The 13117-nt window shown below is 50.5% G+C and overlaps 1 protein-coding gene across 1 annotated transcript in view; it reads right to left on the bottom strand.

Annotated features, from left to right (window-relative positions):
- Nucleotides 1-478: 478 nt before the first annotated feature.
- FOXO3 (forkhead box O3) overlaps nucleotides 479-13117 on the bottom strand; it is a 113880-nt gene continuing 101241 nt past the window's right edge. The window contains exon 4 of the mRNA XM_051854457.2: nucleotides 479-5191. The gene's annotated coding sequence lies outside the window, so the exon portion shown is untranslated. The remainder of the gene's footprint in view (nucleotides 5192-13117) is intronic.

Here is a 13117-nt window from a genome sequence, read left to right on the forward strand (position 1 = left end):
CACATCCTGAGACAGGGCGGGGTGGGGGGGCAGTGTTCTATAAGCTGAATAATATTTATATTATGCCTATTAAAACGAAAACCACCACCTAGGCTAAAAATAGTTTTACAACAGGGTGGAGCTCCCCTGGCCTGACGGGGAGGCATGGCCGCTGGGACAGACTCGCCCCAGGACCTCCTTAGGGTCCAACCACTGGCAGGTTAAAGCCTCTGACACTTATCGGAGACAGAGCCCGAGTCCTGCCTCCAGGACAACGTGATTCCACGTACACCAAAGACCCTAAGTGGCCATAGATCTATCAAGGTGAAAGATGGGCCAGGGCCAAGTTTGCAAGGTTCATTGAGCTGACCCATCTCGTGACCAGCCTCTCAGCTTCATGCCTCTCCCGGCCTGCGAAGAAATCCCACAGGAAGACCTTGAGATAAACTCAGCGGTACAGATGAGGCGAGGGAGAACAAGGAGACTTTCAGGAGTAAGATAGAGTGTCATTGATGCTTTATTTACATGCGTCACCATCTCTTTTACAAACTAGATTACGGTTTTAAATGGAATACACAAGGCATTATCTACAAACACCAAGGAAAGTAAGTACTGCGTCGCTAATTCATCTGGAAAGGGGGAGATTCCCAAATCAAACTGGTTTTGATCTTTGAGGAGAAAGGCGGTGGAGTTAACTTGTGGCAACAGATGGTTAGACAGAATCCTCAGTGAGAATGCAGTGTGATAGTGTTCCCCGTGAAAGAAAGGAGGAGGTGCTTCAAACCAAACTACGGGCTGCTTGACTGGTGTGTGCTGGGATATGGCCATGCACCATATTTACTTCTAATTTGTAAGGGGTATGAGCAAGAAATTGAAACAGATAAGACAGTTTTACAGATACTGTATACAGAATTTTTTTTTCATTCATGCAACTTTTTTTTCTTAAAAAAAAGTTAAACATGTGAAGCCAAAATGCACAATACATTTTTTTTTAATAAGAACTAATTTTTCTGGTCCACCTTCACAGCTGTTCACATTTCTCGTGTACATAATGTGTTAGGACAAGTATACGAGAGAAGACTGATTGCCAGGCAATGGTATAATTTGAGAGACGTTAAGCGACCAGACACACAGTTTTTAAAAGCAGCTGCATGAGCATTTCTGGAGTGTGGCAGAGGCCTCGTAACCAATCATTCATCAAAAGAAAAATACATACAAGTAAGGCTAAACTAGAGGAAAATACTCCACTCATTCAACCTGCATAAAGTGTTACCCACTTGAGATTCACATCAATATGCTCTTTTCAGTTACTTGCGCGACTGCTTTAGGATCTTGTGGGACAGACTTGATCCCATGGGAACTTCACTTTCCCCTCATTGTACCCTGACTCCCCTGAATCGCCGGGGAGAGGCTGGTTTTTTCGTACCTCTTAACCAGTGATTGCATTTCTACAAAAAATTTGCTGGAAGAAAAAAAAAAAAAAACCAAAAACCCATTAAACCTAATTGTACAGTGTTCCCCAAATACACCAAGCAAAATAAAGTCCGAGCTCTGAGCTGTCAGGGGGTTCTTTCCGTCTTTACGGAGAAAGGGCCATGGTTTACTTCCCCTCGTCAGTCCAGTCCTTGGCGCAGTACGTGGAGCAGACAGCTTCGCCCTCGGCGGTCTTTCTGCGAAGAGTCAAACGTCCCTCTTTCCTTAGGTTGCGTTCACCATCAGGCAGAGGCAAAGTCTGTTCCTTCCTTGCTTAAGCTGTGTGCAAGTCTGAAAGCCACCTGAAATCACACCTGAGACAGGGCATAGCTGTCCTGAGTCCTGAGCCACACTGTCTTCTCCTGAGAATGGGGAAGCCACACACACGGTGCTAAAAACCAACACTGGAAACCAGCACCACGCCTGCCCTGCCCTGCAAGTGCGCGTGACCCTCCCGTTCAGGGGACAGACAGACTCGTGAAGGTTCGTTTCACCCGTCATTCCACTGCTGGCTTCAGATTCACTCCCAGTTGTCAGGGCGTGGGGAGCCTGGCGCTCAGTTCTCACGCCAGGGCAGGGCAGGCTTGAGACGGAGCTCTTCTCTAGCTTTGGTACAAGGTGTCAGGTTCCGGAGCCCTCGGGAGAGTCGCAGAGCCCCAGAGCGCCTGTCACAGCTCCAGCAGCAGGTCCTCTTCTAACTTCTCGCCACCAAGCAGGCAGTTCCCCGGAGCAGCTGACGGAGAGGTTCAGGGTAGCCCTGGGTAGTTCCCGACACTCCCGCCGCCAGGCCCCGCTGAGACGATCCCGATCAGAAAGCTCATCGTTAGGGATCCATGACATTTGGAGAGTGACATGGTGGCCAGCAACCAGTTGGCCCTTGCTGAAAGCATGGTCTTGTTACAAAGGCCGGAGGGGCTCAGGTCACACCTGCGCCCAGGCTTGGCTGCCTCAGACCCAGGCTAGTGAAGGGGCGCCTGGCCTCTGTGTGTGTGTGGGAGGCCAGCTGAGCGGGGGGATGCCGTGTGATCCTGGAGACACTGCACGATTTATTCCAGCCTTTCCTGGGGCTGCTGGAGCTCACAGTGCTGATGCTGCCCTTGATCGGTCTCAGTCTCAGCTCTTCACAACACTCTCTGCGTAGATGCTAGCTGAGTTATTTAAAAAAGGAAACAAACAACCAAGCAAAAATCAAAGCATTCCCCCTCCATTTTCCTGACCTGTTCTGTGGCTGCCCTGTCCTCATACCCCACTGCCCCTCCCTCCCCTATTTCAGATGAAACTGTGGTCTGGTCCTGGGACATTCTGTAAGATGTTCTGCCTGAAACCCGACACACACGGCCAAGAAGAGAATATTCATTTGAGATGCCCCGGGTCTGCAAGGAATGCAGCATCTTAAACCTGAATCACACCGAAGGGCTGCCTCTCTCGCTCCCCACGCAACAGCCAGGTGCAAAACAAAACGGCAAGGGTATGGAGCTATTTCCCTGGTTCACTGGCTTGTCTCTTCTTGGTACTGACGGCCCTCGGCTGGAAGCACTGGGATTCCCCTGGATTGGTATCTTGCCACCGCTGTCCCCAGCTGCTGCCACTGCCTTTGCACTGTGTCCCGCCCAGAGTGGCAGCACTTGGGGAGCTGAGGAGGCAGCCCTCGAGGCGACACCTAACAGTTCTTGCCTATGGCAGACTACTGAAAAATCAAGCAAGCGGCTGGCATCGTTACAAAGCAATACAGTAAGCAGGTCTGGCTCTCCGACAAGCAGAACATGGGAATGGAATACTTATTTTTAGAAATTATACATACTTTTAAAATGAAGATTATAAACATGTAGCGGTTTAACAAAGGCTGATATGCTACAGGTCTACGATAACCACAACTGTGTGACGATTTACAGAGTGGGTAAAAGGCAGGGCAAAATCAACAGGGCCATCGCTCAAACACGAGGATCCAAAGTGAGGCGGAAGAGACGTGTGACAACACCAGATGGAACGCTCATTGTGCTAGGAGCTGTGATCACCACCAACAGCACCCCAGGGGAGTTATAAAGCGAAGGTGCACAGGGGGCCACGGGCGGCCAGCGGCGGGTGCAGGGAGTAGGGTGGCACGGCTGTGTTGGTGTCCATGGCCACACTGCAAGCATCAGAGGGACCTCAGGCAGGGGAGTCTGTGCTCAAAGAACCAGCCTGTGTTCCTAGCGCCTGTTTTTGTACTGTACACGGTAAAATATATCTATACATTTCTATGCCTAATGCTTTCTGTGCCAAGAGTCTTTGTATCGCTTTGGAGGAGTATGCCTACGCTGTGCTAATCAGAGCGCTGTTGCACCAGCTTCCCAGGTACCGCAGGTGTGCCCAACCACTCTGTCTACCAAAGAGGGCAACGAATAGGATCACACTTTCCAAGTTTAACAGAAAGCACCTATACAGCACCATAACTTTTTGAAAAGAAAATAAATGAAATCCACAGAAGCAGGAAGGTTAAAAAAAAAGTTAAAACTGCCTTATCTTGTACTTCCATTGTGTCACTTGTAGTATTCCAACCTAAGCTTTATATATATATATGTATATATGTACACACACACACACACACACACACATATATATATATGAAGTTTGTATGCTATTGCTTCTCACTCATACACTGCTGGCAGATCAGACCATACACAGCAAGGCTGAAAATCACCAAGGACACGGAGCTAGGAACAGGGAAGTCAGAGCTGCCTTAGCAGGGACTCGGTTTGTACTCTTCACGCATCTCTCACTGCAAGCCTAACGCTCCCCTGTAAGCTCATCCCTTCTGCAAAGCAACACAGGACACCTTTTTTTTTTTTTTTCCCTTTTTCTTTTTTCCTTAAAACTAAACCCTTTAGTGGCATTTGGCAATGAGTGGATAGCTGAGCTGATTTCTTTCCTGAAGAAAAAGATGCTAGTGCCTCACTGACAGACCCACGCTGTTCACTGCACTGGCTCAGACACCCCACTGCTCCGGCACTGCAGGCCAGGTGCTGGGGTCTGGTCCTCGGACCAGCCTGACTCAGACCTGCAGACTCACTGGGTAGGGCGCTGTGCTCCGCGTGTCCCGCCTGCACTCGGCTCAGTCCTGGACAGGCGCACATAGCCAACAATTGTGCCATTGTTCAGTTTTTAGAAAAGGATAATTTTCTACCCAACAAAAGAAGAAAGAAAATCCCCCTCTGGTTTATGTAATGTGCTAGTTTATGGAGTTCCGTGGCCTCAAAAGCGTGTGGCGCCCAAAGCCGCAACGGTAACTGGTGCAACATTTTCCTTCTGCTTTTAAATTGGCCAGGGGGAGGACGGTTACCATTTGCAACGGAGAAACACTGCACGTGAATGCATGTGAGAGACTCGGAAAGTCAAAGGAACACAAACACAAAAACAACACTTAAAATGTCCCATCAACCATCGCGGTGTTCAGAGACTCGCCAACGGGGCCTCTGGGTGTGCTGAGAAGGAGGGTGGGCAGATGGGCGGTGCCGACGGGCGGGCGCTGTCCTCGATGGCAGGTGGCTCGGCCCCCGTCTGAGGAAGGCTTTGCATACTGTAGAGTTTTGTTCCAGGGCAAGTGGTGCGCCCAGGGTCGGGGCCAGGAGCAGTCTCTGCTGGGTCAGGAAAACGCGCGGGCGTCACAAAGGTGTTAAGCTGTAAACGGTACCACTGTCCACTTGCTGAGAGCAGAGTTGGCAAAGGGTTCTCTCTGTAGATCGTGTGTCAGTCTGAGGGTCTGGAGGTGGAAAGAGAGAGAACCCGAGATCATTAATGCGTGCAGACAAGCCAGAGTGGGCCCTGCCCCACCAGCTTCCCGGCCCAGGGCACAAGCTGCAAAGCCTTTTGGCTGTGCCAATGACAGAGGTCTGAAAATCTGAGGGTGCGGCAGGATGGTCACTCACCCCGTTTCTTAGTTTGTCCTTATTACAAAATGCTCTGAAGTTGAAAAGCCCCAGAAGAAACGACGTCATTCGGTTTAGAAGGTCAGCAAAGGCAAGGCACGCTAGGGGCGTCCAGGCTGCGGAGGGGTTTTGTTCCAGCTTTAGGACCGAGGCATTTCCTGGATGTGGGACTTGCATGCCCAGGCCAGGACGGCTGTGTGCCCTAAGGACAGCAGTGGTGTACTTCTCTGCTGGCCGTGTGGACTCACTGAACTTGCTCAACACCCTGTCCACCATACCCCAGTAAGCAGCGGACAGGAAGTAGCCACTTTCTAGAGTCGTCGTCTGCACTGCTGGCTGTGCATAAACAGCTTCCCCTACCTAAGAGCAGCGAGTCATGTCTGAGCGGGCATCAGCAACGTGATTTGTATACTAAAAATGTATAGTGAAAAAAAAAGTATAGAATGCACACAGCCAAACAACCGTGCCCCCCGCCCCCCATCCCATTAACAACAAACAATATTGTTTTTTCTCCAACAGCCTTCAAGGGAAAGGCACGAAGCATCTGAATTTATACAAGGCTTATTGGTCTCCACAGGAGCACTGAGCCCAGGAAGGGTGCATTTCTTGGCATAGAAGCATAGCACACAGAGGTAGAGTTAAAGGGGCAGCTTAACGACAGAACACCTTTGTTTACGGATACAGTGCTGGCTGCCATGGGAGAGGAAAAACTGGCTCTGGGCCAAGAAATGGGTAGAGAGTGGCACCTTAACCTCGTCATCTTCTCACCAAAGTACGCACCGCGGAAAGCAGCGGTGAGCTCACTCACACAAATGCGTTACAGGGGCACCTGCTTCTCCCACCTTTGCAGGAGAGAATGTGCGTTCATCTGGGAGTTTCACAAGTGTGCCAGCGCTTGTGACTCTGTACTTGCTGCCAATCAACAGTTGCACAGGCAGCAGGACTCAGAATTCAGGACGTCACAGCCCCACGGTCACAGTCATTTACCTTTGCTGTTGCTGCAGTGGAGGCAGAGAGCGGGCAAAGGCGGGCCTTTCTTCTAGACAGTATTATCTTGGACGACAAAGTGGAGGCAGAAAAAGCTAAAGTGACTCCACATCTCAGTGTCCGTGAATGCTTGCTAAAACCTGTGCTATTCTAACCACTCTACCTGGGACCCTGACACACGAATGGACTGGGGCTCGCAGACACAGCCCTTTGGAAGGGATCTGGCTTTTTCTTTCCCAGTAACACCTAATAAACGACACCTAACATCACTATGCAATTAGCCACCAGGGGACTTCGGTCCCAAGTCCCAGTCCTGACCTGCTGTAAGTGCCCAGGGAGAGGCTGTGAAGGATTACCTAATCCAGACCCCACCCCTGGTTCCCTCTGGTGTTAATTATTCAGCACCTAATGGGAAGTGGAAACTTCACTCCCCAGTGACACAGGCTGGGTGGGCAGTCTGCTCTCATGCTGGGGCTGGGCTGACATTGGTGGAGGGAGAGAGCCCAGGCCACTGACATGGCATCCTTTGAGGCAGAGCAGGCCATCAGCCCTGAAGTCAGGGGCAGGAGGCCCACTTGGGACAATCTGAAGCAACAACAATCCCCAGGCCAAATACCATTCCCTCCCCGAAAGGCCCAGAATCCTCAGGGAACATCATCATTAAGCCGCAGCAGCAGCACTCATCAACGCCCTCCCCCTTCCTGCAGAACAGGGCCTGGGCCGTGGGTGACACGGCATCCCAGAGCTTCTGCTGACAGCTCTCTGAGATGCCCTCCCAGGGAAACCTCTTCAGTGCCCACGGGTTGGGCTGGCAGCAGCCAGGGCCCAGGGGCAGCTCTCACAAGGGACTGACGAATACAGAAACTCCCACTCCCCGGAACGGGACGCCGACTGGCTTGGTCTGCGGTGGAAGGGAAACAGTGACAGCATCAAGGAACCGGCTACACACCTGGGCAGAAACACAGGTACCCTCCTGGGCGGAACACCCGTGTCACCAGTTCACCACGAAGGGCCTGGGCAGTAAGAGGATGCTGGGGAGGGCAGCACCTCACCTGTCTCCACGTGTTCACCCACTCAAATCAGGGACGGGGAAAGCAGTGGGAGCACATCAAGTGGTGGAAGCAGCCACTGAGCTGGGAACTCAGGGATCTTTAGCGTGGGGACAAGATTCATGGATTTTAAGGACGCTCATGTCATCCTCAGAACACTGTTCAGAGTCTGATGTGTCTGTTAACTGTGAGGTTTGCGTGTCTATGTTGATACCCTTCTGGCTAACAAACCCATCAGATGAAGTAGAACTTTTGGAAGGAAACGCACGTGTAGTTGGTGCAGTAACAGCTGTCCCTCTGCACCGATCAGCAGGGAGCAAGACAAGGCTGCCCTGTCTCCTGAGTGGCTTCCACCCCCTCCCCCACTGCCTGCCCCACAACTGAGTCTGAGATCAGAGGCCATGCAAACAAGGGGGCCTGGTCTAAAAATACCCGGCTGTCATCTGGTCTCTGGCGAGAGTAAGGCCCTCTGTAACCTTGGCATCTGGGGGGAAGACAAATTCCTCCTTAATGATCACCACTAAATCACATGACGTTCTAAGAGGGAAACGCCTCCGAAAACTCCATAAAACCTAACAACCCCGATCAACTTTAATCTGGGAATAAAACATAAATGTTCCTGCTTGCTGTCCTCCCACAACTTAATTCCATTGTGTAACATTTAGATTTTCCAGTAGTCTTTTTATCCTCTTGGCAGAAAAGAAAAGAACAAGACCCCAGTATGAAATATGAGGTGGAAGGGAAAAAAAAGAGACAGCAGGATGAAGCCCTCGTATCTACAAACCCATGGAGATTATCCACTGTTGCCCTAGTTTGAATTAAGAAATGTTTGGAGGCAAGTTTGGCTAAAAAACAAAATTAAAGTGAAACACCATTCTTTTCATTCTTAAAAAAAAAAAAAAAAAAGTCAAACTTGCGACCCGTCGGGCAAGCTGGGGACTACACACGGAACATTTAGGATAGAAAAGGAACCCATGCTCATTCAGTTGGGCTGGGAACCCTCATGTGGTGTTCCCAGAACAGGTGTGGGTTTCAGGCTTTGAATGTTCCCACCTGAGCACACAGCAAAGCAATGCCTGCCGGCTACCATCTCTACGCTTGCTTCATTCCGAGGAGGATTCAAGGGAGCCGGGGACAGACGGACAGACACACACAAACCCATCATGGGCCGCAGTTGTGTCCCAGCATCACCACGGCCTTTGCAATTGGTGCTACCCTGGGAGAACCGTGGTTGCTCCTGGTGCTGAGCGTGGAGGCCAGCATCAGAACGGCAGCGGTCCCCGTGCTGCATCTTCACGGGAGAACACAGCACTCTGGGCTCATCGGCTCGGTTCCGGTATCTTTCAGGTCGGAACAGGTGATGAAGAGGAGCCGGGGAAGTTCACTGATGGCAGCAGGCCAGCTGCTGAAAAGCCAGCCCTCGGCCTGAGAGGCAGGCCAGAGAGAAAGCCTTAGGAGGGGAAGCTCTATAAAAACGCACTTTGGCAAACGCTGCCCACTTGCCATCTCAGGTACTGAATAGTTTATGAGGGAAACAGAACAGGTAGGGAAGCCTCAGCCCGGCTAGAGGCTGAAAAACCAATCTCCAAAAGGAAAGTTAATTTTCAGGAAACCTGGCCTGCCCGTGGTCCTTTCTTATGGAGATAGCAAGGTATGAGAGTGAGGCTTATAACGCAAAGTTCTTAGTGGCAAAGGTGACAGCTGGGACAATACAAGAAAGGCACTCACCTAGATACACTACTACAAAATTAAAAAATAAAACCAAAAAAACTACACTTAGTTTGCGTAAAAGGGAAGCTTGCCTAGCAGAAGCGCCGTCTGTGGCCCCTCCCAGGAGCTCCAGTGGGCCTGTCTGGGCAGGTCGGCCACGGGCCGCTCCGCAGCCTTTGTCTCTAGCACACTTGAAAGCCTGAGAGCTGTGCAGGGACCTGCGAGAGGCCCCGGCTTCCAGCTTTCCTGCTGCCCCAACCCTAGTGACGACTGAAGGATAACGGAACTCGGAAGTCCTGCCTCTGCCTCTACATGGGGTAGAAACTATTTTGGCTAACATTCTTCACGTAGTCAGCATAACCATGGAGGCCGATGTGGCAGAGACGGGACAAGCATCTATCTATAGTCATTAGTAACGTGGTAGAGATTTTATATTTTTCTGAAGATTTGCAGGTCTTCAAACCACAGAGAACAGTATGAGGACTTTTGGGTTATTGTCTTTCAAAGAACCCTTTTTAAGGCAAAAGCCTTTATGTGGGGTTTGGATCCTCTTTGGCCTCATTGTTAATTTAACTTTAATTATAATCTCCAAAAACGTGAGCTGGCAAAGACCTGGGGGATCGAGTCCCGCAGTTCTCACCCACCCTTTCTGTCCCCCAGGACTGGGAAGGAGCCTCTGTTCACCGGGTGGGTCAGGCTCAGCTCCACCGCTGGACCGCTCTGGTCCACACCTGTGTGAGGTATGTTCTTCCAGCCCCACCCTCAGTAGGCTGTCCTCTGCTGAACTCCTCTGCCATGCACCTGACGCCTAATTACACAGGGCCCAAGATGGCTACTTCCTCCTGGGCTTGGAGCTCCTGACAGGTAGACCTCCTTGCCAGCGAAGTCTTCAAATCGAACCAGTGACTTCTGGAGCACCCGCTGCTCTCAGAGCCCTGTCCCGGGCATGGCGTGTGCCTTCAAAGCAGCACTTAATCCAATCAGGGAAACAAAAAGGTTTCCTGATGTCCCAAGCAGCTTGGAAAGTTCAAAGTGCAAAACTAGATGCATGGTAAAAGCTGGCAGAATAACTGAAGTTTCCTCCTAGAAGCGCCTGCTCTTCTCCGCCAATTTCCATACGCAGCATCTTTCTGGTGCTACTGCTTCCATGATCCACTCACATCTTAACTAAGTCCTGGCAAAACCTACTGTCTGTGGGACAAGACCTAGGATTTGTCATAGTTCTTATGGGGTTAGGTGGGTGGGTGGTAGAAATGATTACGTTTCTAGGACTCCTATGTTTTAAAAGATGACAGCACCCCAAGGTGTAATTTTAGTAACAACTAATTCTCCCATCCTGTCTGCACATCCCACTGCATACCCCCACTTTATGTCCAGCCCCCAAATTAAGAGCCGTACTTGCTGCCACTAACAAAGTTATTCCCTATTTAAACACAAAGGGGAACTGAAGTCTAGGAGGAAACACAGCCGCAAACCCGTGACCTGAATGTGACAACGTGTGTGTCCCCTGGGTGTAACCCTGCCTTTCATGACTCTTCACTGCGTCATCTACTGGGGTGTGGGCAGTGGAGAGGGTAAATGATGGGACTGTGCAGGCCAGGATGCCCAGCACCCCTGGGAGGGGGGGTGGAAGTGTGGGTGCCATCCCCAGCCATCTGAGGGTCTGGCTACCAAGTAAAGAAGGGGGAGGGGTCTCTAAGTCCTCTTTTCCTGCTGTAGGTAGGCAGCGTTTTGAGAAGTGATCTGATTGACTCACACTGAACACACAACATCAGCTCTTTGAGCCCCACAGATAGTCTGAGCCACTCATCCCCCTGTAGGGTAAGACCAGGATACACAGGTGGCCAAGAAGCAAGCATCCCACCGCGGCGAGGAGGCCAAGAGGAACTGAAAGGAGGGACTGGAGGGTGGGTCCCAGACTGCGACAGAAGCCTGTTCTGAGGTCGGTGGTCTGCCAGGTGTGCAGACTCTGGGAGTGAGGTCAGCTGTGTTTGTGGGGGCCCGTGGGCCTCAGCTTGCTGCCCGGCCCCCGCCTGCACATGCTGGCTGAGTGCTTCAGCTCCCCGCCCCAGCCGGTGGGCATCCTTTCCTGGTAAGCATAGGAACCTTCTTTCAGGCCACATGTGTTTTCTGACTGCTTCTAACTATGCTTTCTGCCTCTTTCTGAACACATAGATGACCCATGAAATTCCAATTAATTACAGTGCCACACATACAAATGGAGGCTCAGTGGGGATTAATTTAAGATTTTGACTTTGGAACTCTTAGACTCCGCCCTCTGACCTTTGCTTCCTGCTTACCAATTTCCCCTGAGGAATCAAATCAAACATTCCACACAGATATGAATACTTAAACAACAACAAAAAAATCTTGAGGCCCAGACTTCCTTCATCAGGGAGGGAGAGGGAAGGGAGAGAGAGAAAAGACACACTGACACGCAAACCTTCAATCAAACCCAGACTGGCAATTTAAGTTCTATCCTTCAGAAACACTGGAATTACCCTTGGAAACCTCACGACCAACTCATTCCCATCCTTTAATAAATGAATGTCAAAGATTTTAGCAAAAAAAAAAAAGTTACCAAAAATAAATAAAAAGAGAGAAAGAGAGAAAATCTAGAATTACAGTGAGGTCCACATCTATTACTGGGAGAGAAAGAAACAGAAACACACACCTGCATCCCAGTAGCTCTTTACAGAGGGGCACATTTTAGGCCTGGGGCTGGCTGCTGCTGCTTTAGGAGAGCTCCTGGAGAACAGCCTATTCGCTCTGGGTTTTCACCAAACTTAGAGTTGGAAGAGACCTTAAAGGTACAGTGACTATTTTTTTTTTTTTTTTTTTTTGAACCTCAAGCTGTGTTACATAAACCAGGAAAGCCCTAGCTTCCAAGAAAGCTCCAGAGGCACTGGAGCAACAATATAGTTCTGAGTGGCTTGGGGTGGCCTGGAAGGGTCATGATCAGTGGGACAGGCTCAGGCTGGAGGCTACAGGGCAGCTGAAGAGGCAGGGGAGGTCTCCCCCCAGGGACCCACCCGAGGAGAACTGAAGCAATCCTTTACAATGGAGGGTCAGCTCTTGTGGTGGTGTAGTAGGTTAAGCCACCACCTAAAATGCCAGCAGCCCGTATTGATGCCTGTTCAAGTCCCTGCTGCTCCACTTTTGATCCAGTTCCCTGCTAACGCACCTGGGAAAACAGTAGGAAATGACCCAAGTCTGTGGGTCCCTGCACCTATGTGGGAGGCCTGGATGGAGTTCCAGGCTCCTGGCTTCAGCATGGCCCAGCTCTGGTCATTGAAGCCATTTGGAGGGAACCAGTGGATGAAAGATCTCTGTCTCTCCCTCCTTCTCCTTGTTAACTCTGCCATCCAATACATAAATAAAACTGCTAATGGGGGCAGGCCGTTGGTCTAGCAGTTAAAACACTGGTTGGGATGCCTGCAATCCACACTGGAGTGCTGGAGTTCAAGCTGGGCTCCGGCTCCTGACTCTGGTGTCCTTGCAGTGTAGACTCTGGAAGGCACTGCTGATAGCTCAAGGAATGGGTTCCTGCCACCCACGTAGGACACCAGGATTGAGCTCCCAGCCCCCTGCTTCAGCCGGGGTGTGAGCCAGCCCACGGGAACACTGCCTTTCAAACAATTTTTTTAGAAGATAAATAACACATTTTGGGCTTTGGGACCTCTAGGTACTAATTCAGAAAACAAATTTCCAATTCACATTACTTTCTGAAACTTTAAACTTCAAAACCAACTTGAAGAAGGGGGAAAAGCAATGTTTTGAAATCAAATGAACACATCGACAAAACCAGGGTGGAGTGGGTGATGTCTTTACAAGGTGGGCAACCTCTATTTTGGTAAGAAAATGAAAAAACTTGTATCTCCAAATCTGGGAGGATAAAGCAGTCTGCAACATCAGCCACATGCCCCAAGATTGAGAAGGAGCTCTGTGCAGAAGTGGCCCCCATCTCCATACACCAGGTGAAGCCAGTGAGGAGCACAGGTGGTCCCCAGGGGG

Source organism: Oryctolagus cuniculus, chromosome 5 (assembly GCF_964237555.1).
Source record: "Oryctolagus cuniculus chromosome 5, mOryCun1.1, whole genome shotgun sequence".
Lineage (NCBI taxonomy): Eukaryota > Metazoa > Chordata > Mammalia > Lagomorpha > Leporidae > Oryctolagus > Oryctolagus cuniculus.